Below are 27,224 nucleotides of genomic sequence, written 5' to 3' on the forward strand. Positions count from 1 at the left end.
AGTACGGAAATGAATATGCAGAAGGTGTGCCTCAGTTAAAGTTAGTACAGCAGTGTGGGGCATACAGTTAAGGTAGGACTGTCATTTGTGAATTTCATATGTTTTAGTCACAAATGATACCACCATTAACCTTAACTTCATTGTTTTCAGAAATATATGATATGTGTTCTTTGACAAAACCTTAGTTAACATTCAGGTACAGGTATTTTGTAAGTGGCAAGATGACCTAACAAAAACATGTTATGCTATCAGGAATTTTTCTGATCATGAACCAGTAGATTTTGCCCCTATGTCAAGATAAGGTATAACAGCTTCCCAGCTTCACCCGGGAGACCAGACAAGGTATTGCCCACACATCTCTCTCAACTTACCTGCGGGAATGTGTGTTAGACACATAGCAAAACTTGCCAGATAACTTGGAATCTTGATTGTTGTGAGTTTCTGGGACCTTTTTTCTCCAAGTGCATGTACACCAGATATCCACACTGTTATTAATAATGCTTTATTTAAAACTGAATTTAGTGTAGAATAAATGTAAAATTATTATGGCAGAGATCAGAAAAATAGACGTATTAATAAATGAACAAGAGTGTAACAATTTCAAAAGCATAGTACATAGTGAGGATACCTACGTGCTAACCCTAGTTAATAAACATTCTTATTAGCATCAGAAGACTGTTGGTTTGTCAGAGTTCAGTATTTAGATATTGTCACATACATGCATTTAATTTATTTTCAAGCCCTCAGCCTGTCTCCAAGACCGGGCTGGTTTTGTGCCAGCAGCATATTTGAGCGAAAGAACAAAAATAAATATTTTTCAGGATAATGTTGTTAAATCTACATTTGTATTTTCTTTCATTTGTCAGGAGCCAAATCTATTTTCCTGCTCTAATGCTGAAAACATTGCTTATGGTGCAGAGTCTCCAGCCACAAGAACTGTTAGAGATATTTGGCTAGTTGCTGAAATTGCCAATGCTGCTTCTTTCATTGAACACATCGTCTGGCAGCAGATAAGACTGCATGCTCTTTGTTCAGCCACTCTGGTCCAGAATCCACTGTCCATGGCCTTTGGCTGTACGTATTAGCCACTGTGTGCAAGGCATGACCTCTCACAATGTTCTGCTGCTAGTCCTCATGTCCGTGAACCCAGTGCACATGGCCGCCAGCCGTGTACAGTGGTCACTGGACAGATGATGTGATAGTTGCCAATTTCCATGCCAAAATACACAGCTTGTGACTGTTCGCTCAGCTAAAGTGAAGAAGGTACACCTCTACGCCGAGACGTACTACCCGTGCCTCTGTTCCCATATCACTCAAAACTTAGTGGCATCATTCAAAGCAAAAAGTCTAATGCAACACGCACAACCTAGGTAATGATGGATTGTAAAATTTGCTGCGTGCTACTGGGGTATCCCTTTCTGATCAAAAAGTGTGGTTGATTACAAACTATTAGTAGCGTCTCCTGATTGGGGGGCGTCCCCCTGTGCACAGCATAGAAAACCTGTCTAACAGGGATTTGAACAGGTAATCAAACTCCAAATAAAATTGTTCTTCTTTTGGGTGAAACAATGTCACATTTAATCATGTTTATAATGTTCCATTAGTATGAAGTAAACATCCACCGAAGTATGTTAATGATCATTCACAATATAAGAGAATCCATCCCGATGCATTTCGGGCAGATAGATGCCCTTCGTCAGGGGATCAAATCTACAAACTATAATAAATAATGATACGATGAGGAAACCAGCTCATGAGTGTATTGGTATAATCAAAACAAATTCAGCTGGCCTGTGTATATAGGGCCTATAATGCAGGAGTCCTGCTCAATCCTCCCAGGAATTGAGTGATAAATAAAGTAACAGAACGATAACTAGTGTGAAAGACATCATGGCGATGATTACTGTGACACAGTGCAATGTGTTATTCGTAGTTTAAAAGCAAAAACCAGTTAACATACTCGAAGTGAAAAAATGCTTTATAAACTATCATGTGTGCTGGACCAGCGTTAATCGTGATAATTAGCACATAGACTGGCAGAGTGTGACCCTGTGTGTAAACGTACATGCCATAGTTGGAAAGTGAAATACGCCACAATATAACGCATGTGTTGAACCGACACTAGATGGCAAAGTGGGTATATATCCTGACAGAAACTAACTCTGGGTGTGACCAAGCATGCCATTCTTTGATGGTGAACCGAGCACATAGCTATGACGACCAGTGGATTACAAGTGCAAAATATATTGCCACAAATGAGTACTCACAACGTGAAAGCGTCTGTGGTCACTTCAATCACCTAAATAAAAACGGTTATAGTGTTAAGTATAAAAATTAGGAATTACCGTACTCATATAATTTTAGCCAACGACAAAGCGTGAGCGAAAGTGTAAGCATGCCGATACTCACGGTGAACTCGGAGAACAGCGCCGCATTCTGCCACAATATTAAAGTCGGGCTGGAAGCTACGGCGACGGCCATTATATGTAGGCGGACTGCTGTTTGACTAAGAAAGTCCGTCACCATCTTAAACTAGTGGCACATAGGATGTGAGAACCAGTAAGTCTTGCTACTGGTGCAAATATAAAGATTGGTCGCCATCTTGGGGTGGTAATATTCTGAAATGTATATAATCAAGGTCATGTTACAGTCAGTGTGCAAACGGTCTATCGGCCGCACACTCAGTTTCTAACTGCGCGTCAACCACTTAAGAACGTTGGCTACATTGTGAGTACTCATTGTTTGATTGTGTGGCAATATATTGTGCACCTGTAATCCACTGGTCGTCATGGCTATGCGCTCGGTTCACCATCAAATAATGGCATGCTTGGTCACACCCGGAGTTAGTTTCTGACAGGATATGTACCCACTTTGCCATCTAGTGTCGGTTCAACACTTGTTATATTGTGAAGTATTTCACTTTCCAACTATGGCATGTATGTTTACGCCCTGGGTCACACTCTGCCAGTCTATGCGCTCATTTTCACGATTAACGTTGGTCCAGCACACATGATAGATCGTAACACATTTTTTCACTTTGAGTATGTTGTAACTGGTTTTTGCTTTATAACTACGAATAACACATTGCACTGTGTCAGTCATCATCACCATGATTTCTTTCACTCTAGTTATCGTTCTGTTACTTTATTTATCACTCAATTCCTGAGACGATTGAGCAGAACTCCTTTATTATGGGCACTATATACACAGGCCAGCTGTATTTGTTTTGATTATACCAATAAAACTCATGAGTTGGTTTCCTCATTCAATCATTGTTTATTATACTTTGTAGATTTGATCCCCTGACGAAGAGCATCTATCTGCCCGAAATGCATCAGGATAGATTCTCTTATATTGTGCATGATCATTAACAGACTTCGGTGGATGTTTACTTTATACTAATGGAACATTAGAAACATGATTAAATGTGACATTGTTTCATCCAAAAGAAGATCAATTTTATTTTGTGTTTGATTACCTATTCAAATCCCTGTTCGACGGGTTTTCTATGCTGTGCACAGGGGGACGCCCCCTAATCAGGAGACGCTACTAATAGTTCGTCATTCACAGCAAGAAATGCGGGTTGGGTGTGGCCTTTCATTACACGCTGCACCTACATCTAGGTCTTATGCTGAAACAAAGCACTGCCCACAGTACATTGGAGAATGTTGGCGTTTCCCAAACCTTTCAATAATCCAGATAATTTTATGATATTTGTGTCCATCTTAAAATTGGGGCGGTTCTCAAACTGCAATGCTGTTAATCTAGTAGTTTGTTACTTGTTTCAAATTTGATCATGTATAGTGTTCTGCATTTATTCGTAATTTTTGGTATGTTTGTTTATAATTAGTCTTGTGGACCCAAGTGAGCCCCTCATAGTCAACTAGGTTTTACTATTTTTGAGCATAGAAACGCTCAAAACAAGGACCATATCGGGGCGTGGCCAAGATGGCGAGCAAGTAAGACGTGTTGTTCTCGTCTTCCCCTCTCTAGATCGCCCTTTTCCGGCTCCTACAGCATTAAAAATCCCCTGAAACGCTTTTTGGGGGAAACGAGGGATCCGTAGCCGACGGTGTGCCAGTGGGACTGGAATTCAGGCACCAGCGACTGCGGAAGAGTGAGCGAGGGCAGAGAAGCGGAGCGTGCCCCTGGATGAAAATGGCAGTGGTGCCTGGTGGAGCAATCGAGGTCTGACCACAGAAGAGTCATCCCCGACAGTGACCAGGAAGCCGGGGCACCGAGGACCGGGCCCGCATCTGGGGGCAGCTGAGGTATCGGGGCTGTCTGAGCACCGAATGAGGCGGATTCCAAGAGAGGAGGCTAGCAGAGAAGTGAGAAAGGCCCGGAAAACGGACAGGGCCCCGAAAGAGGCGCACATGGACGGTTCCAAAGGCGCCTGAGAAACCTGCCCCCGAGAAGCGGTACATCTCAACAGGGGAAAAATCTACCAGGGAGTCGGGGCGGCCACGCAACTGTGGCAGCATGACGGGCAGCACACTCGGGTGACAGAGAACCGGAGCGTGACTGAGGGGTGGAACTACAAGGTCCCGGGAGCTATAGGCCAGCGCACCTGGTGAGAGGGGAGACCGGGCGATCCCTTTCGGGGAAACATACGTCAAGGTGGGAGAGAGCAAGAGAGATCAGCGGGGAACCCGCCCTTCCCCCGAGCACTCCAGGGAATTGCTCGGGCAGCAGCGTGAGGTGGAGCAGAAAATGGCAACCAGATCCCCAAGGGCAGCAGTGGTAATGGCAGAGTGAAGGCCACAAAGCCAGTGTACAGTAAAACAAAACAAAGGGCACTGTTAGTCAAAAGAGCACAGGTCCACAGTTTCCATACAAACCGGTATGTTCAGGGAAAGAAAGTAGACCTCTATGAAACAATACCCAGTTGGTATTAAAAGCCCTCACTCGCCAACCTGGTTGGTGACATGCTTCATCATCGGGCTTCCACTGGGACGACCGAATGTCATCCCAGTGTGCTGCAACGCCAGGTTACTGCGGAGCGGGGTTTTTTGTGTGGGGATAGTGAATTTAAAATCTCCAATTGAGTCAAAAAATAAAACTTTAATAATTTTGCTAATTGGAAAAGAATAAAAGGGAGTGAGGGTCAAAAAAATAAAAGACCTGGTTCACTCCGCGGCGGTCAACATGTTTCTGCCTCTATGAGTGTGAATCGGGCATTCTTCAGGACCAGAGTGGAGGTGCGGAGCCCCGGTGGTGTGAACACTCTAAGGTTCACCCTACCGTGGGCTACTTATGTGAAAATCAAAAACTTAATAGTGAAAACTCCGCCAGATAATGTTAATTATTAAGGGGAGAGGAACGAGTTTACTAGAGAGGCCAATCCGTTAATTGCCTCATGGATCCCGGGAGGGGGGTGGGAGCAAGTTGGCACACCGCCCTTGCTGCTCAGCACCCGTGGAAAACCTACACAGCCTCTTGCTGCCGGGTCCGGATGGTGGCAGCAAGAGGCTGTGTAGGTATTAAGTTTTTGATTTTCACATAAGTAGCCCACGGTAGGGTGAACCTTAGAGTGTTCACACCACCGGGGCTCCGCACCTCCACTCTGGTCCTGAAGAATGCCCGATTCACACTCATAGAGGCAGAAACATGTTGACCGCCGCGGAGTGAACCAGGTCTTTTATTTTTTTGACCTTCACTCCCTTTTATTCTTTTCCAATTAGCAAAATTATTAAAGTTTTATTTTTTGACTCAATTGGAGATTTTAAATTCACTATCCCCACACAAAAAACCCCGCTCCGCAGTAACCTGGCGTTGCAGCACACTGGGATGACATTCGGTCGTCCCAGTGGAAGCCCGATGATGAAGCATGTCACCAACCAGGTTGGCGAGTGAGGGCTTTTAATACCAACTGGGTATTGTTTCATAGAGGTCTACTTTCTTTCCCTGAACATACCGGTTTGTATGGAAACTGTGGACCTGTGCTCTTTTGACTAACAGTGCCCTTTGTTTTGTTTTACTGTACACTGGCTTTGTTGATTTTGGATAATCTACTGAGGGGACTAGCCGTGTAGATCCCTTCCTCTCTTGTTGATTTTTGATAGAGTGAAGGCCACACCATAATCTGGCCTGCCCGGGGGCAGGCATCCGCAGAGCAGACATCAGCAGAGGCCACTACATGAGGAGTGATTGGAGTCCCCCTGTATTAGGGCCGGAGGAGAGGCAGGAGCTAATCGGACCGGCCAAGCAAGATCCTCCCGAGGGCGTTATTGGAGAATACGGCCTGGACAGACCGGGCGGGGCTGGACCTTGAGGAAGGGTATCCAGTGTCCAGAGGGGGAGGGAACAGATGACCGGGTCCGTCGGACAGGCAAAACAAATGAGCCCCTGGGCTGCCATCGGAGAGCGAATCACTTTATCCAAGCGGGACTGTAGCGTGGGAATGAGGAGACCACCAAGGGGGTGGACGGGGACCTTGGTTGTACCGTCACCCAAGTTCCCATGGATATCTACTTCCCTAGCTGGGGACATGTTAATGGTTACACAATTGCAGTTTTTGTTATTGGTTATTCTTATTTTGTTTGGGGTTTGGGAGGGGAGGGGAGGGTAATGGTGGCGGCTCTCTGGTATTTTATTGTGACGATTTATCTTGCTCTGACATGTTTACACGTAGCGCCCCCCTGAGAGATTCTCTCCCATGGGGTCCATCGGAGGTCCCTGCCACGACACAATGGCTTGTGCTGACAATAGCCCCTTGTTTTCATCTCACACACGATGACGATTACCATTGATCATGGAACGTTAAGGGGCTTAATTCGCCCCAGAAGCACCAAAAGGTGTGGAAATACTTCACTGATCACCACCTCGATATAGTGGCCCTTCAGGAGACACATCTCGCCAGGGCTGAAAATACACGCTTCTGTCATAAGCACTTCCCACTGATATATAGATCCTCGGCGCCCATGAAACATAGAGGAGTAGCGCTCCTTTCACTCACTTCAGCCACTAGATGACTTCTCTGATAGGGATGGTCACCTGATTATGGTCAAGGGGCGGCTGAGGGGCAAACTGTGCACGTTCATAGCAGCCTACGCACCTAACACAGGCCAATCAGCCTTCTTACAGACACTGACTGGGAAACTACTGGACTTTGTAGAGGGACCAATGATACTCATGGGCGACTTCAACCTGAACTGGCAAAAGGACCTAGACAGCACACACACACACACACACCGCTCAGACATGGGCTCCTTCTCCCTGGACACCAAGCAGCGCTTCCTCGACCTGGGTCTCATGGACGCCTGGCGTACCCTACATCCCCACTCCCTTGATTACACTTTTTATTCCCATGTCCATCGCACATGTTCCAGGATCAACTACATCTTCACTAATCAGACTCTACTCGGCGCGTTGCATGATGCCCGGATATTCCCCCTCTTGGTGTCGGATCATAGCCTGCTATCGATCTGTTTGGCCTGGCATAGCAATGTCCCGGCTGCCCCCAGATGGTACTTCCTGGACTCTCTCACGTGAGATAGAACGTTCTGTACCGCTCTGAGAGAAACCATTACTGACTTCTTTCACACTAACAAACCGGAGGACACTTCAGAATATATCACCTAGGACACGTTTAAGGCGGTCTTCAGGAGGAAATGCATTGCCCTTAATTCGGCGCTGAACGCACAACGATCCAAGGAGAGGGAAGCCCTGGAAACAGAAGTAGCCGCACTTAAACTCACACACAAACAACACCCCAGGAGGGAAACTCTTCGCAACCTGACCGCTTTGAGGGGCAAACTCAGAGCTATTTATAACAATAGGGCAGAATTTACGCTCCTTAAACTCCGACACTTATCCTACTCTCAGGGTAACAAAATTGGTAAACACTTAGTCAGACAACTAAAGGAAGAGCGTGAACGGGAATACATTGGGGGTTTCCAGGGGACCGATGGGGAGCTCACACACAAAGACGAGGAAAAGGCAAATATATTTGGCTCCTTTTACAAAGCCCTTTATTCCACAGACCAGTTGGATGGGACAGCTCAACACGACTTCCTCCAGACACTGCACTTCCCCCAGGTTTCTTCTGACTGGAGTGACATACTTGCTGCCCCCATTACCTCCGAAGAGGTGACTGCTGCCATAAAAGCTCTCAAACCCCACAAGGCCCCTGGCGCCGAAAGCTACACCGCCCTATTCTATAAGATTTTCACCCCAGACATTGTACCACACCTCATGCGCCTATTTAACAAAATGGCGGAGGAGGGGGAAACTACTGATTCCATGTCTGACGCCATGATCTCTGTCATACCTAAACCAGGGAAGGACCCCCAACTATGTGCCTCTTACTACCCCATTGGCTTACTATATCTAGATGCGAAGCTCTATTCCTCTATTCTAGCTAGGGGACTTAATGATCTCATGCCTGATCTTATACACCCTGACCAATTGGGATTTATCAAGGGCCGACAAGCACATGACCACACCAGACGAATAGTACACTTAATAGAGAAGGCCAACAGACGTCATATCCCTGCGGTGTTGGTGGGTCTGGATGCCGAGAAGGCCTTCGACAGGGTGGACTGGGCATTCCTCTTTAGCACACTCACAAGCTTTGGATTCGCACCTAAATTTATCACCATGATTCGAGCCAATTACATGCACCCGCACTCGACAGTACAAGTCAATTGAATTCAATCAGCCCCCTTTTCCCACTCAAGGGGCACCCGGCAGGGATGCCCCCTTTCGACCCCTGCTCTTTGCTCTTAGCATCGAACCCTTAGCGATGGCCATCAGGGCCAACCCTGATATTCAGGGACTTCCTTTCTGCGGCGATGCACACACAATATCTTTGCTGATGATGTCCTCTTGTCACTTTCTAACCCGGTCGGGTCCCTGCCCCCTTTGCAGATTGCATTAGCGAGGTTTAAAGCGGTGGCGGGCTTTAAAATAAACCCTGGCAAATCATACATACTCAATCTCACTCTTCCATGGGCGGAAATGCACGCGCTCCAGCCCCTCACTCCCATTCAGTGGACCACTTTCTCCATACAGTATCTAGGGGTCCAGTTGACACCCCAGGTTGAGGGTCTCTACACTGCGAACTTCGCCCCCGCTCTCATCAGTATACAAAAAGACCTCATGAGATGGAAGCCTCTCTTTCTCTCTTGGCTGGCCCGTGTACACGCCATCAAGATGACGCTCCTTCCTAAGCTTCTCTATATATTCCAAGCCTTACCCATTGAACTCAATCCGGATTTCTTCCGCTGAGCTAAATCCATGATTCTACACGTCATATGGCAAGGAGGGCGGGCCCGTTTTTCTTTCACCCTGCTATGTCGCTCCCGAACGGAGGGCAGAGTGGGACTACCAGATATTGCATTATACTATAAAGCAGCACAGTTGAGAGTTCTGACAGAATGGTCCAAACGAGACGCCGAAAAACATTGGCTGCATATGGATTGTAGTGTAGCGGGTAGAACTATTTGGGACTTAGCCTGGCGCCCCAAGAAGGACCGACCTAAGAATGCCTATCTTAGTACCCCAACACGTACCACTCTGAAGGTGTGGGATTTGATAGCGGGAGATGACCGGTGGACTACATTCCCATCCCCGTTCACACCGCTTCATTTCAATCCAGCTTTTCCCCCGGGTATGTGCGAAGGACCATTCTACTCCTGGAGGAGGGAGGTTGCCTCGCTTTGACCCATCTCTTTCACAATGCTGACCCCCTCACCTTTGATAACTGCAAATTGGACTATGGCCTAGAGGACACTGAAAGGTATCATTACACCCAAGTGTTACACTGGGCTCTCACTCCACAAGTGCAGGAGGTGGCCACCTGCCCCCCCCCCCCCCATGAGATTTGAAACCTTTCTCGCCAAAACTACCACTATGAAAGGGGTAATCTCGTTCATATATAACTTCCTGCTCACTACCACTCTCTCCCCACGCCCATGATACATGACAATGTGGGAGGGCATTCTGCACCGGGATATCTCAGAAGAGGAATGGTCACGACTTTGGACTGACATAGCCAGATTCAATCACTCCATGGAGCTCCGGGAGGCCCATCTCAAGACCATGATGGACTGGTACCTCCACCCTTCAAAACTCAGGCAAATCTTCCCCAATACCTCCGACAGATGCTGGAGGGGCTGCGGATTTTTGGGTGACTTCCAACACATCTGGTGGGACTGCCCCTCCATACGCCCCTTCAGGGAAGAAATTTTGGCACACATGAAAGACATGTTAGGGTACTCCATCCCAACCTCCATGGCAGGCATCCTTCTGGGGCTTCATGACCCATCCCTGGAGCACCAGACTCGAGTGGACAAAGCAATAATGTGGCTCTGTATAGGGGCGGCTAAGGTGACTTTGGCAGCTGCCTGGAAACAAAGGGAGGCTCCGGCGATTTCCCTTTGGCACTCTGCTGTGGAAGCTACTTAGCCTGGAACGAATGTCTGACATTTTCCATGACAACTACAAGACGTTTGAGTTCAAGTGGGGACCGTTGGTCAATTTTCTCTCTCGAGGACTACCACTGGCTGTATGTCCCTCTTCTGTCAGAGCTCTACACCTTTTTCAATTTTGAGTAATCGTCTCCTAATTTACATTGAGCACACCTTTACGTTTGAGGTGCCACCACTGTTTGGGAGGGGGGGGGGGGTTGGGGTTTTGGTTATTCCTTACGGGATATTGTTTTTTGGGGACATAATTTACCTCATATCGCTTCTACCTGTAGAGAGGGTTCGATAGGACCCCATCCCAAAAGAAAGGTGGGAGATCCAACGCAGCTTAGCTGCGCTTGCATGATGAACGCTGGAGACCGTCCCGTCCCTCATGCATTAGAAACTGTACCCCCTATTACTGCATTCCCGATACGATGTGGGACCGGGGTATTGACCCGGCAATGTGATAATGCGCGACACCCTCTTGATTGATGATATGTCTGTCGCTCACTGCGATGAGCGAACTGATGGTTCTATCCTAATGAGGTACTTGTAAACATTTTATTAAACATAAGTTTGACAAAAAAGTTAAAAGCAATAGTTTCTAATGCACATATAGTATCTGTAGAGGAAACGGTACATATGATTGTCTACTGTAAAAAACCCAGGGCTTAAAAACCTAATGTTACATGCCTATCAAAGAAAAGAAAAGAACAGGAAATCAGCTGAAAGAACATAACAAAGAGTCAATCCGGTAGAGGAATAGTCTGGTACTCAAACAGGATACACGATAATCGAACAAAACAGAGGAAAATCATTCAGCCTTCAGGTGAATTGCAAGTTCTTCATCCTGATTGAACCCCCATGGAATCCTGGTCTGAAACTCCACAATATACCTGGACTCCCTCTGTCTCAGAGTACCCTGTCACCCCCTCTATGTCCCAATCTGACTTGTTCCAGTATGAAATATTTCATGAGGGAGGAATCGGAGAAATGGTGTTCCTGAAAGTGTCGTGCCACACGGTATTTTGGATCCTTATTAGTAATAGCTCTTTTATGCTCAAGGATCCTCTTCTTCACCAAAAATGTGGTGCTACCTATGTAATACAATTTACAGGGGCACTCTATGACATATACCACAAAGGTTGTGCTACAGGTAAGAAATTGTGCGATATCCTTTCTGTGGGTTTTGTGGATGAATTCCTTGCAGAAACTGCTAGTCTGACAGGCCTTGCAGTGTCCGCAGGGAAAGAACCCTTTCAGATTGTGTCCCCCTGCATACTGCTTCCTAGTGATATCACTGTGTACTAACATGTCACGCATGCTCCTCCCCCTTCTGTACGTTATATTAGGTCGGTCTGGGATGATGTTACCTATACTGTTGTCACACTTGAGAATGTTCCAGTTCTGTGCGAGAATGTGTCTTATGTTATCAGCATCTGAGTTGCAAGTCAAGATGACCCTACTGCTGTCATCCGCTACTGCATTCACATTCTCTGGCTTTTCTATGAGTGTCTGAGTTCTGCTGAAACCTTCTGCCCTGGCAACTGCTTTTTTAAGAACCTATGTCAGATAACCTCTCACTTTGAATCTTTCTATCATGTTCGCACATTCAAGTCTGTAGGCTTCCTCGCTGTTAGTTTCTTTTTGCGCTAAGCAGTTCGCCGTAGGGAATGCTCCACTTAAGAGATTCAGGATGGCTGCTGAGGGCATGTAGAATACTGTTGCCTGCAGTACTCTTGCGAAACAAGGTTGTGTGAATGGTGTTATTCTTGATCTCCAGAAGTACATCAAGGTATTCTGCCTTGGTATTGCTGATACTACCTGTGAGTTGTATGTTGCGGTCATTGTTTTTTTTTTTTTTTTTTTTTTTAATGAAGGCATTGTTTAGACAAAACAGCTTTACTAGAACAAAACTAAAGCAGTACCACAGCATACACAGAAATGCTACAAACATTAATCCAGTAGTTGGGAACCGTTCCCCCACATTAGACAGTAGAAACTAGCTAATAAAAGCTATACCAGTAACAGACTCCATCTTAAGACATACCCTGACCCTCAGGAAAGATTCTTTTTTTTTTTTTTTTTTTTTTTAAACCTTTATTACAGTTTCAGAGACATACAAGTATGGGCCTACAACCAACAGGCCGGCCGCTAATGCACACTATAAGCATAGACACATCTTAACAGCCACATCGGTGAAGCAATAAGAGAGCTACTGGAGTGCTAATCAACTCAGCCAGCCGCAGCCGCAGTCCATAGACAAACAAAGAAAGGTTTCATATTTTTAAAGAAAACGAAAAACATCACACACACAAGGCAGAGGAGGTCAATAGTAGTAACATGTGCTCCCCGTGTCGAAGGGGTAAACAAACCCAGGGAGAAAGAGGGGGGGGGGGGGTGCAGGCAGAAGAAACCAAATGCACATGTCGCAGGAGCATAGAGGAATGCGCGGGCTAGGGAGACAGAGCAGCATCCATCTCTCGCGTCTGGGGCGGGGCGCAAATACCTCCACGATAGGAGTTCCAGGGACCCCACACCTTAATCCACTTCCCAGGCTTGCCTCTCGCCACATACACCGTTTTCTCTCTGAACATACACCAGTCCATGTGTTCCTTCCACGCTGAGACCGTTGGTGGCCTCTGGGAGCCCCACAGTTGTGCAATGTCACGCTTCGCTACCATATAGCCCAGAGTCACCCACTGCGTCTGCATCACATTGTAATCAGTCGGCTCCCAGTCATTCAGCAAACATCTCCGTGCCTCCGGCAACAAGGCAACATGCGTGACATCTTCTAACACCGCATGCACTCTACACCAAAACCGAGTCACTTCCGGACACTCCCACAGGATATGGAGGAAAGTCCCCAGTAGTCCACAGCCTCGCTTACACAGACCATCCACCGAATACCCCATACGCATCAAACCAGGCCCCGTGACGTACACTCTATGAAGTATCTTAAGCTGGACGAAACGCAAGCGGGCCGGGATAGCCACCTCTTTCGGGGAGGCCACCGCTGAGACGCAATCCTCGTCATCAAGTTCCAAGCCGTCGGCAGTCCATGTCTCTCGCAATGAGGTCAGCAAACCCATTCGATCATTGATAAGCTTCTTCGGTTTTCAGCATGTCGAACGTCTTAAATTTCCCTTTCGTCCAGAGATCCCCTACCTTGCTGATACCAATCATATCCCATTTCTCAAAGCCTTTCGTAGTACTATGTTGCGGTCATTGTTGTTGAGTCTCTCAATGAATATCTCAGCTTCATCTGTGAACCCCTTCCAGATAATAAACAGGTCGTCTATGTACCTGAGCCACAACTGTACTTTGTCCAGATTGAGTGTCAGATCTGGACCCGCAAAGACCTCTTCCTCCCAGAAGCCCATAAAAAGATTGGCAAAACTGGGAGCAAAGCAGGATCCCATGGCGGTACCCGTCGTTTGCCTGTAGAGATCCCCATCAAACAGGAAAATATTGTTGATAAGACCATATTCCGTCATATCAAAAATCATGCGACTGTGTTCAAGGTACTTAGCCTGTCTTCTCCTAAGAAAATGTGCGCATGCAGCTAATCCCTGTTGATGATCTATAATAGTGTAAAGCGAGTGGACGTCCAGGGTGATCAGAAGGAAATCACTTTCCCATTCGATACTCTCTAATCTGCTTAGAAAATCTTTGGTGTCCCTGATGTAGCTAGGGAGTGTAGTGACGAAATCTCTAAGAAAGTGGTCCCCATATTTCGATACATGTTCCGCTACACTGCCGTTAGAGGAAACAATGGGATGCCCAGGAGGGTTAACAGGATCTTTATGAACTTTGGGCAGGAGATAAAGCACAGGTAATTTGGGATCATCGTTTTTTAAGTAACAGTACTCCTCCCATTCCAGGATCCCCTTGTCTTTCCACATGGTGAGACTCTCCCAAATGGTAATGACACCGGTGTTGTATGTCTCCCTGGTGATGGGTGTGTAGTATCTGGTGTCATTAAGTTGCCTGCGTGTCTCTATGATCTATTGTTCTCTGTCGAGGATGACAATGTTGCCCCCCTTATCTGCCGGACAGATGACAATGTCATCATAGTCGGCCAAAGATTTAAGGGCCTCTCTCTGTTTGGGCGTAAGGTTCATTTTGTGTTTGTTCCTGTTGTAGGATTTGTCTTTGTAGTCAATCAGTGCCTTCAAGACACTTGTGTCTGTTATCATGTGGAAGCGACGGTAAAAAGGACGACTTCGGTTTAAAGTCAGTGGCTGCAGATACATCACTAGTTATGCCTAGTTCTTCTAGGATCTGTTGTTCGTATGTCCTGGTGTCATTGCTATCTGTCACCTGTTGTAATTCTAGCATGGTAGTTAAGATGTTTGTCGCCTATATTAAAATCAGAGATCTCGTCACCAACCCTCTCTCTTGTGTTATTTCTGGGTCTTTGTCTCCGCTGTAGGTGCCACTTTCTGAGTTTCAACTTCCTCACATATTTAAAAAGGTTGATCCTGGTATCAGCAGAACTAAAAGAGGATGTGGGACAGAAAGAAAGTCCTGGACAGAGTGTACGTTTTTAAACCTCATTATGTTGTCTTTTAGAAAGATTAATAATTGTTCTATTAACCATAGTGGGGTCCATTAGTATGTTATTTTGGAGCGTGTGTTGGTATCTCCAATGCGGCCCCTTCCTCTGCCTCTTTTGCCATTGTTGCCGAGTCAGTTTCCTTCTGTTCCTCTGTCTCCCCATCCTCTGCCTCGACCGAGCCCTCTCTGTCCTCTTGTTTTCGGGGCTGGAATATCTCGTTTTGTGTTCCGTCGGGTTCTTAGTGTCCTGTTCTCGTCCCAAGAAATCACCGGGCGTGTGCTGCTTTCTTCTCCTGAGGTGTCCCCTTTAGAAATATCAGACTCACTCTCACTCGCCGTAGATACTTCTACGCTTGCACCTTCTGTGCCTGTAGTAGATGTAGTCTCTTTGGGAACTTGAACTTTGTACAGGTAATCGTATTTCCTGCTGAAAGTGAGTATGCTACCACTCTCGTAGTCCCCGTAGTCTCTATTCAGCTTTCTTTGTTTACGGGCTTTGATGTCTTTCTCATGTTTGTATAAGCGATCCTTCACTGCGGCCAATGCTTTGTTCAAAGTATCCGTATCCATGATTGTTTTCAAATCATCCTGAATTTCCTTTATCTGTAGGATGAGGCTTTCTCGGTCACTCCAGGCATATTTAATGAGTATTTCTAGCATCCGCCTTGAATTCAATGCCGAGTTGTTTGACCACTCTTCCAGCATTTTAGGATTGGGTTTCTCATACGAGGGTGTGATAAAAATTCTCAACCCTCTGGGGGCCATCTCTTGGTCAACATAATTTTGTAAAAAGATGGCCTCCCACCATTTGGATATTTCTGCCCTTTTTTAATTTTTTCAAATTTCTTTAACTTCTCCTCAGTAGGTTGGACCGTAATGCCTTTATTTGCATTGATGTCTCTGTCCCATTTGTTGTCCTGATTTCTTCGTGAATAGTATGAGAGCAGCCGCTCTTCTGTCCGCTTCTCCTCCATAGTGCACCAACTTGTTAGCACTCAAGTGATTACGTTGTGGATAGTGTCTCGCCCCCCTTGTAAATACAAAGTTCCTTCTACCCATCAATTAAAGTATCAAATCCGTTGTGACCGGTACCCGCAGATGCACAAAAAGCATGTCAGCAGTACAGATCAACAGCGTGTACGTAAATGTCGGCGTTCTTACACGGAGTACCGCAGTAAAATATTTGCTGTTAATCTGCTCATCAGTAAACGCGTATAATAGTAACAACCCGCTGAGCCCTCCGCTGCCCCGAGAGATAAGAATACCATGCAGCCGCCGGTGCACGCGAAGCTCACCACACCCTGGGGACGGATGGAACTCACCGCAGGCTTACCTCTGTCTGCTGAACGTACCAAACGCCGATCTCGCTCTCGTCAAGCTCACAAAGTGCTTCCTTGTGTAGAGTCACGGCCGGTTGCATGCAGTTCTCAATTAATGTCCCATAAAAGTTGCTCCTTCTGAACTGCTAACCCATGGAAGGTACAAAGAAAAATACAAGGAGACCCTAATAGTCTGATGGGACCATGGGTAGACCTATATTAGGAAGAACAAAGGTCCCATACAAGTAGGATAGGTGCAATATCACAATTTTCACAATCAAGAATTGGAATTATGCGTATATACAGGAAAATAAGAACAATTTATTTCCAATGAAATTGAAACAAAATAATACGAAAAGGGTGAGTGAGCAAACCGTGACGGGGTAAAAGGAAATCAGCCGATTTCCATACCTCAGGCAAGTGACTTAAAAAGTGACTTTTAGAGTGTGTAGAAATGTAGATAAGCAACGTCGCAATCAATTAGCATCTCATACTCAATAATATGATACAAATATAAGTGTTAGAGTTTAGAGACGTGTGTCGACGTTTCGATCCCAGAGAGATGGTGGGATCTCATCTGGACAAGGCGATGGAACGGGTGCCTGGGAAGTTAGCCTGGGTAGGTGTAAGCAAGGAGAAAGGGGAAGGTGGGAGAGGAGGGGTAGGGGGAGGGGAAAAAAAGATTAAGGGATAATGGAGAGTAAAGAAAAGGAAAGTACATATATATTTGTCACAACAAACTGTGTCCTTCACCTTACTTGTGCTTTCTGCGCTGGCTGATCTGCTGCTGCCCTAGGAGGGGCTCTGCTGCTGCCCGTTGCTGAGTGGGACGACACTGACGCGGGGAGAAGGCACTACACGGGACTCCGGTTACCAGGAGCCCGTGCGTTGCTGCACCTGTGCCTCGCCACCCCCACCCGCCACAGATCATTTAAAACAACTTGCGGAACCCGCTGGCGCGGGTCCCGCTGCGTCCTTCACCTTACTTGTGCTTTCTGCGCTGGCTGATCTGCTGCTGCCCTAGGAGGGGCTCTGCTGCCGCCCGTTGCTGAGTGGGACGACACTGACGCGGGGAGAAGGCACTACACGGGACTCCGGTTACCAGGAGCCCGTGCGTTGCTGCACCTGTGCCTCGCCACGCCCACCCGCCACAGATCATTTAAAACAACTTGCGGAACCTGCTGGCGCGGGTCCCGCTGCGTCCTTCACCTTACTTGTGCTTTCTGCGCTGGCTGATCTGCTGCTGCCCTAGGAGGGGCTCTGCTGCTGCCCGTTGCTGAGTGGGACGACACTGACGCGGGGAGAAGGCACTACACGGGACTCCGGTTACCAGGAGCCCGTGCGTTGCTGCACCTGTGCCTCGCCACGCCCACCCGCCACAGATCATTTAAAACAACTTGCGGAACCCGCTGGCGCGGGTCCCGCTGCGTCCTTCACCTTACTTGTGCTTTCTGCGCTGGCTGATCTGCTGCTGCCCTAGGAGGGGCTCTGCTGCTGCCCGTTGCTGAATGGGACGACACTGACGCGGGGAGAAGGCACTACACGGGACTCCGGTTACCAGGAGCCCGTGCGTTGCTGCACCTGTGCCTCGCCACGCCCACCCGCCTCAGATCACAACTCCCAGGCTACCCAGCGACTCCGCCCACTGCCTGCTTCCTGCGCCGGAGGACTTCAAAAGAGGTCAGCCTCCTCCGCCTCGCGGACGCGCGCGGGCGGCGCCGGGCTGAGCCCGGGCAGAGGGCGGGCCGTTTTAGGCCGTTAGAGGCCGGCAGAGACCGGACCGGGCCACCCCTCTATCGTTGTCCCTGTCTCAAGGCTCTTCTTCATACTTCATCAGCCTGCGGCTTTGACTGTTCCTCTCGCCATGGCTACTAGAGTATCCAGGAGTAAGGCTGCCCAACAGTGCTCTAGCACACTGGAAAAATTCTTTCCGAAGATCAGTGCTGCGGCTAGCAAAGGTCGCACAGTATCAGACACTCTCCCTGAGGTAAACTTAGAAAACGTGTCAGTTTCAGTGGTCCCCTCGGACTCTTCTTCCATCGATGTTAGTACTCCAATACCCTTTGATGCCACCCATCTATCTCTCATGGATAGTATTGATCAGACAATCGAGACAGTCCTCCAACAACTTAGGACTCCGTCTAATCTACTAAGGGATAGCGAGTCTCTGCGTCCCTCGGGGGTGGTGGAGACCACTCCGTATATGAACTGTGCGGAAATCTCTAAGGCGCAGGATGAAGGGCAAGTTGCAGTGCCAACAGATCCCGTAGGCAGTAGAGTGGACCATCCTCCGAAAAGGAAAAGTTCAAGGAAACTTAGAGGGGCAAAAAGGGCCAGAGTGGATAAAACCAACCCAACATTAGATGTTAGCTCAGACATTCCGGCTTCTCCCGTGGTTGTTTCCCCGGGAATCGGGTCTGATCAATCAGACTCGCCATTAGCCACAGTGGTACCTGGGTGTTCTGGCCCGTTCATATTCGGTGGAAATCCTCCAAATGCGACAGAGGCTCTAATTGGCTCTTTTAGGGACATCCTTAGGAGCCTGTTGGAGCCCCTGTCTGCAAAATTGGATTCCATAGCTGCTAGACTTAGGGCTATGGAAAACGCACATAACAGGAATAGTCCTAGCAGGGGGTTGGGTCCAAGTGCACAGACGGCTCCCCGGGATTCTGTAGGGAATAGACCATCTACTGCTGGAACAATCATACAGGCCCCGGCCGGGGCACAACACAGTGTTACAGGTAGTCATGCTCCCCCACTGCCCTCTTCACAAATGTCTAGGCCCCCTGTCCCTGCACCTAGAAGATCTAAGCAACCAACACTACCCCCTCCAACGAGTGGGGGGCGAGTTAACAATGAACATACTGGTCGCCCCACTAGCCCCAACACTAGGCGCAGGGCGGTTAATTTGCCCCCTGAGGCTGTGCCCTACACAGCGATTATGGTGGGAGTTCCTGAGCTCACTGGCGACACCAGAGAGCCACAGGACTCACTCCGTAATAAGGTAATTAGTTGGCTTAATATTAACAGGCCCCTCCCTTCTAACATCAATGGTGATGTGTTGATGGTCAGAAGGATCCCATGGATCGGAATCACCCCCAAAAACAGGGTAGGGGACTGTATCATAATTAGTTTTAAAAGCCCACTGGTTGCCCCTTACATTTGCAACTGGCTGGTAAGGCCGGATAAGTCCAACATAGAATTAGTGTCCCTCTCACACTTCTACCCAAATGCTTCCAACTTAGTAGTGGGGAGGGAACAGAGTTGGACCAGAGTGGGCTTCGCCGTAGATGGTTCACGGTACAGACCCAAGCACAACACACTGCCCGCCCATGGTAATTTTGTCCTTCAGAATAGATTCTCCTGCCTGGATCAAGTAGATTGACCAATAAGGGGGGACATTCCACAACACTCAGTAAATTTTGCCTATGGGTCTACACTCAGGGGGGAAGGTACATCTGTTCCCGTAAATGAAAAAAGGTCTCTGGCCCCTGCAAATGACGGGGGGACCGCCCTGGGAAGCATCCAAGTTTTAGATGAGGATCCACCAAACACACCAACTGTTTTTACAACGCAATTGGTGGAGCTTGTTGAATTACCCACCCAGTCGCCCATTACTACTGGTTTGGGTGACCTGGGTAATTTTGTACATGATATCCCGTCTGCACTAAGTGAAGCAGGTCCCCAATTTCAAGGTCCAGGCCTGACTATCCTTTCCTGGAATGTAGCTGGCATATCAAGTAAGGTGGATACCCCGGAGTGGGAAACTTTGGTCAGCAAAAGTGACATCCTCCTCTTCCAGGAGACATGGGCTAGGGCACCACAGCTTAGGAGGGGATATGACATTTTTGAAATCCCGGCAAAGTCGAATGGGAGAGGGAGACCCTCGGGAGGTTTAGCAATCTGGGTGGCGAGCCACATTGGGTGTCAGGTGGATAGAATGGATACACTTTCACCGTACATTCAGTGTGTGCTCCTCAGATGGCCTGGTAAAAGTACATGGGCTATTGTTAACGTCTACTCTCGACCAGTCGCTGTGGGTAAGGAATCCCCCACCCTAGTTGATCTTTCATCTTTTCTAGGGCAACTGCCAGGCGACCTGAAAATAGTGATGGGAGGAGATTTCAACTGCCACTTTGAACCCCTGGAAGGTCTAATGGAGGGTGCCTTTACTGCCGAGGATGACCACTGGGGAGTCCCACCTTCCTCCTCACCTCACCCCAAAGCTTGGTCTCCGTTGGCAGTACAACTCACCTCTCTCACTCTGAACTTTGCACTGAGGGCGTGTAACGGACGCACCCCCTCTGACACTCCTTCGGTGTGTACTTTCAACAAAAAGGGCCATGAGTCAAGGTTGGACTACATTTTTATAGATATTTCCTTGTGGCCCAAAGTTCATGATTTTAGAGTGATCCCGAGGACAGACAGTGACCACAATTCCCTTTTGTTGGAGATCCAGCACCCAGCCCCTGCTATAGGGCTGTTAACTACCGATTCTGGAGTCGACCAGGGAGACATACTACTCACTACAAGCAGGCGCCGAGTGAAATGGGGGAAGCTAGTTGATAAAGAAGAAGCTATAAAAAACCTCTATGGCATAGCACTCCCCAGGTTCCTGGAGGTGGATGCTCTCATTAATCAATCTAGACCCTCAGACTACAATGAGAGACTATTTGCCATCCACCAGGCCTTAGTGAGGGACCTTGCAGATGTCTTCAATCCGGCCCTGCCCACTAGAAGGAAAAAGACTCGCGCTCCGACTTGGTACACCTCCACTTGCAGGAAAACTAAGTCTGAGCTTCTTTCCGCAATTAAAGAGGGTAGCGATAAGGTGAAGATTGCAGCCCTTAGGAGGGGGTACAAGTTAGCACTGGCCAACGCAAGGGCAGAGTGGGATTGGAATCACTGGCATGAACTGTCTGAAGCCCTCAAATTCAAAGACTCTAAAAAATTTTGGGCTCTGGTAAATAATGGAACAGGGGATCTGCTATCCGCAGTAGAACCCAATATTGCCCCCTCTATTTGGGAGGCCCACTTTGGGACACTATATCAAGAAACCACTCTCTGGCCGGAAGGGATGGTGGTGGAGTCCCCCTGCCTTCCAGATGTGGCCTTGGAATTTTCCTTGGGGGAGGTGAAGCTAGCACTGGAGCGCTTAGCGCTGGGGAAGGCACCGGGGTTGGATAAGCTACCCGGTGATTTGTTCAGATACCACCCTGACATTTGGGCCCCGTACTTTCTTGTTCTTTTTAATGCTATTTTGGGAGGTATGGCGGTCCCTTCCTCTTGGCTAGGGGCTGAAATAGTTCCGATTTACAAGAAAGGGTCCCCTTTGAGTCCGGCAAATTACAGGCCTATTAGCCTGATAGATGTTCCCCAAAAGCTTTTTGCGCGCCTTATTTTGAACCATCTATTAGACTGGGTGGAGGAAAATGACATCATGAGTCCCCTGCAGGCTGGCTTCAGGAAAAACACGTCGACCATGGATCAGATCTTCCGCCTCGTTCTCCTCTACTGGAAGACGGTGAGGATCGAGGGCGGGAGATTGTACATGGTCTTCGTGGATCTGAAGTCAGCCTTTGACCTAGTCCCGCGCAGGAAACTTTGGGAGGTGCTGGAAAAGTTAGGAATTCCCCCCCAGCTACTTAACATCTTAGCCAGGCTGCATGAGAACAACTATGCGCAAGTCAGGTGTGGGAAAGAGGGCAAACTTTCATCCAGGTTTCCTGTTCATCGAGGTGTGAGGCAGGGTTGTGTCTTGGCACCGACCCTGTTTTGCTTATTCATTAATAACGTCATCTCACACCTGGAAAACGTCAAGGACAACGACGCCCCCTGTCTGGCAGGTAGGAAGGTACCGGCAATCATGTTTGCCGACGACACCCTCCTCCTTTCAAAATCCCCCATGGGGATCCAGAGGATCCTGGATGGATTTGGTCTTTTCTGCCATCAGCATGGGTTGGAGGTGAACACTGAAAAGACCAAGTTCATGATCTTCAACCCACCAACCAAAACTAGGCCCAATCCCACCCTGGGGACCGCCAGCCTTGAGAGGGTGTCCACCTTCATATATCTGGGGGTAACACTGCAGGAAAATTTAGCATGGGACCGACAGATAGTACGATCTAAGGCCAAATTATCCCAACTGTCGGGTGCAATCCTGAAAGTGGCTAACACTTCTTCCTTCAAGCCCATAAGCCCGGCCCTTGAAACTTACAAGACCCAGGCCAAGGCTGCGGCCATGTATGGCAGTGAGCTATGGGGATACAAAGCGGTGAAGGGCCTATCAACAGTGGAAAATAGTTTTCTAATGCGCCTTCTAGCCCTTCCAAGTGCCACGCCACTTCAGCCTCTGAGAATGGACATGGGTCTCCCCCCTATTGCAGAGGAGCTTGTGTCAAAGCCAGTGAAGTTCTGGCACAGGCTCTGGTCTACGGACGAACTTCATCATTATAGGGAGGATCTCACCCATGTCATGAGTTTAAACTGCAGCGGCAAAATCCCCTGGCTCACCTTTGTGGAAAATGAACTGTCTGCCATCAATCTCCGTGTCCTGTGGGAGGACCCCGCGCGAGGCTGCCAAACAATCTCGCGCAAAGCCCTGGCACAAATTTATAAAGCCAGGTCCCTTGCTCACTTGATGGACGCTCAAAATAGCGGCACCCTAACTTTGCGATTCTTAGAATCCAAAAATTCTTATGTTTTTGAACCTTTTATGGATTTTATCTTTCCCATCCTGGCGAGGAAACTGTATGTTCAATGGAGACTTAGCACGCTACCTATTAATTCATACACCTCTAAGTGGACAAATGGGGGCGATAAAACATGTCCCTGCTGTAACAACCATGTGGAAGATGACCCCCACATCTTGTTTGTGTGCCCTGCATACCAAAGGCCCAGAAAATACTGGATAGCACCGCTCTGTAAGAACCTGGGGTTCAGAGAGTATGCACAGGCATACAGGATTTTGAAAACTAGCACCCTGGGCCACATTGTGTTCGCTGTTTCCAAATTTCTTATGGCCATATGGTTGATCAGAAAGAAAAAATCGTCTGAAGCCCCTTGAACTTTCTAATGAACTTTCTAATGTAATTTTAAATCACTCCTCGCTGGGAGAGCGGACTCTATTTAAATGTGTTTTAAAATAATGTTTTAATGTTTGTAATGTTTGCATTGCATCTTTTATGGTCTATATGGCCGAAATAAAGAATTTTTGGAATTGGAATTGGATATTTAAGAAAAGAATTACAATTAATTAAGAAGGGGATAAAAGAAAAGGGTAAGATTGCAACCCTATGGTATATGCTGTATTGGGAGATAACAAGAACAGCGAACAGCAAGTGTGGGATCAAGAGGTATAAACTTGCATTGATTAGTTAGTGTAAGGTTAAGAAAAAGGTAGTAATCAGAAAGAAGGAGAAACTGAAACCAAGGTCCAACCGTGGTTGGTACGTAAGGAAAAAGTTCAAGGGTGGAGGAGTTTTAGTAAGTTTCATGCGATGAGAAAAGAACTGTGTCCTGCCAACAAGATGTATAGCCGGTATAAGGGAGGGAGGTAGGTACGTGAGGAAGGGTTAAGGGTTGGGAGTGAGGCACTGGTATGTGGGAGCGGTGGACGTTGAATAGAAAAGGATGAGGGGCCGGCGAGACCCAAGGTAGAGAACACGTTATGATTGAAGGTGCGTTAACCCATGCCACTAGATAAAGAAAAGCATGCAGATAGGATGAGGTGACAGGAACTTACAATAGTCACGGTGGAGGGGATGGCCGTCGGGCGGTAGTTAGCTGCGGTCCCACAGCTAACTACCGCCCGACGGCCATCCCCTCCACCGTGACTATTGTAAGTTGCTGTCACCTCATCCTATCTGCATGCTTTTCTTTATCTAGTGGCATGCGTTAACGCACCTTCGCTCATAACGTGTTCTCTACCTTGGGTCTCGCCGGCCCCTCATCCTTTTCTATTCAACGTCCACCGCTCCCACATACCAGCGCCTCACTATCAAAATTGTGATATTGCGCCTATCCTACTTGTATGGGACCTTTGTTCTTCCTAACCCATGGAAGGTGGCGCACACACCAGCGGAGCGTGCTGATAAAGTCAATATCGCCAAATAATCCAAGTAAGTGCGCTCTCAGGGTCATAAGACACACAATACAAAGTAGTTGCAAAACAAGATTATTCCATCACTACGCGTTTCGACTGCGTCCCCAGCCTTGCTCACGTGTACATGTCCGCAAGGACAAAATGTCCAGAATTACAGTTTTGAAATTAATAACACTGATAATATAACGTAGCCCATGTTGCACTATAGCTAGCTCAGCTCACTTCTACTCTGAAAGTATATTTATATTTTTCAGGATATGTGGAATGGGAGCTTCATTTAGCCATTTGGGTCGTACTTTTTTCGACACATGTCACTTTGTGCTGCATGTCGAAGCAATTTCATTTAATTTTGTTCAACATGGGCTACGTTATATTATCAGTGTTATTAATTTCAAAACTGTAATTTTGGACATTTTGTCCTTGCTGACATTTTGATATTATGACGCATGTATGCAACTAGCTCCATTCCACGATGGCTGCTACATTAGACTATTTTCCTTTTTCTATTTTCATCACGCCCAACCCGATGTTATAACTATTGTGGGAATGTGCACTCAGTACACGTGAGCAAGGCTGCGGACGCAGTCGAACCGCGTAGTGGTGGAATAAACTTGTTTTGCAACTACTTTGGATTGTGTCTTATGACCCTGAGAGTGCACTTACTTGGATTATTTGGCTATATATATATATATATATATATATATATATTTGTATGACAACGGACGCAGCACTCCAGAGCTGGATTAAGATTAATGTAATCTCGTTACAACACTCCAACGAAAGCGTTTCAGCCCTCTCACGGCTTTTCTCATGGCTAGCGAGTCCTTTTTTTGTTACACTTTTATACCGACATCAGCCTTAATGGGGCATTGTGGGAAATGTAGTGTTTTAAAAAGTTTAATCAAACTTCATACATTCTATTTACAAAAAGGAACATGCACCTTTGTCAGGTATTAGGGGCATATATATCAAAATCCGTTATTGCGATCCTCAAATAGCAATTTTTTGAGAATCGCTATTTGAGAATAGCATAACGGGATGTATTTAAAAATGCGCACATATTTTGCGATTTCTTGTTTTTCTTTAATTGCAATTAGCAAATTGCAAAATCGCAATTAAGGAATACCTTCCCATTCATTCCTATGGGCCAGGAGGCCCATAGGAATGAATGGGAAGTCATTCTCAATTTGCGATTTGCAATTAGAGAATCGCAAATTAAGAATAATTTCAAGGGTGTCATAAAGACACCCTGATGCAACCTGAAATGAGCATGTGTGCGCATATGGCATATTTGCGCCACATGGCACTTTGAAAAATGTCAAAAAGTGAATTTTTCAAAGAAATCGCAAATTACCAACTGGAAGTTGGTGGTAATTTGCGATTTCTGAAGGAGAAATCGCACAACTTGGGTGCTTGTTACATAGCATTTAAGGAATCGCAATTCCACAAGACCACAAACGGCAAAAATCCACAAAACTGTACTCAAAATAGACTTAAAGGTGGTAGAAGTAACTTAGTTCAAGTTGATAAATGCGACACGTTTCTCACAAAAGTACCTTGGATGCGTAACGCAAAACAAACAAAAGGTTTGCAGGGAGGGTGATGCGTCGGTTCCTTGCTTCGGGGGAGGCGATGCGTTGCACCTCAGTGCTTGCGCAGAGTAGGGGATGCGTCTGTTCCTTACCGGAGATGAGGTGATGCGTTGATTCTCGTACTGCGTTCCGGTTCCAATGCGGCAAGATGGCACCTTGATGCGAAGCGACAATCCGGTGCAATGCGATAAGATGGCGCCCCTGATGCGATGCGACAAAGTGAAGACGATGTGTGCACACCCTACGGCCGTGCGGCAAACTCTAACTTTGGAGCCGCGACAGGCCCTGTGACACGCTTCTCCGGTAATGCTTCGGTAAACAGCTGCGACAAAGGTACGCTTCTCTGGTGATGCAGCGGCGACATCTGTTGCGGTGACACGCTTCTCCGGCGATGCGAGGGCAACAGCTGCGACTGCGAGACGCTTCTTCTCGTTGAGTCGAGCTCCCAGCGACACGCAGGCTTCTGCAGACAGAATTCCCAGCAAGGAAATTCGGAGGGCAGCTGGTGGTGAAGTCCTTTATCCCTGAGACTTCAGCAGGAGGCAAGCACAAGTTCAAGCCTTTGGAGAAATATTCTGAAAGATGATGAAAGTTACTTAAATGTTCCTTCTCCTTTCCTTGGCAATGAAGACATCTCTGCAGGCCAACCCAGCAACACAGCACACTGGCAGGGGGCAGTCCAAACTCCTGCAGCTTCCCTGGTTTTTCTCCTTGGCAACGGTACGTCTTGTTGTTCAAGAAGTGATCTAAAGTCCTGGGGTCTAGGCCCCAATATTTATATTGCAAAATCCTTTGTCCTCTGAAGGCAGAGGGTCTTGTACCTAGTTCAAACCAGTTCTGGGTGCATTCTGCCAGTGTACACCTTCTTCCTTTGTTAGTGTTGACCAGGGTCCTCAGACACACCACAGGGGGTGGAGCCAGCATTGTGGAAGGCAGGCACAGCCCTATTCAGACCCAGGTGCTACTCCTCCCACCACTCGACATGCAGCTAGGTCTATTTAGCCCTGTGCTGACTCACCCTGTCTCCTGGAGTCTCCCCAGCCCCTGTCACTCACAAACCAGACATACAATACACAAGCTAGCAGAGGCAGGCTGGACGGTTGGGTAAGAAAATACCTACTTTCTAAAAGTGGTATTTTCAAACACACCATGTTAAAACCAACTTCACTAAAAGATGTATTTTATCATTCTGAGTTCAGGCATTCTAAACTTGAATTTCTACCATGTTCCCTCGGTC

General features: G+C 47.4%; 1 protein-coding gene across 2 annotated transcripts in view; it reads left to right on the plus strand.

Annotated features, from left to right (window-relative positions):
* The window catches only part of ABCB10 (ATP binding cassette subfamily B member 10), a 945,933-nt gene that overhangs the window by 699,003 nt on the left and 219,706 nt on the right, over nucleotides 1-27,224 (plus strand). The window lies entirely within an intron of this gene.

The sequence above is a fragment of the Triturus cristatus genome, chromosome 6 (genome assembly GCF_964204655.1).
Source record: "Triturus cristatus chromosome 6, aTriCri1.1, whole genome shotgun sequence".
Lineage (NCBI taxonomy): Eukaryota > Metazoa > Chordata > Amphibia > Caudata > Salamandridae > Triturus > Triturus cristatus.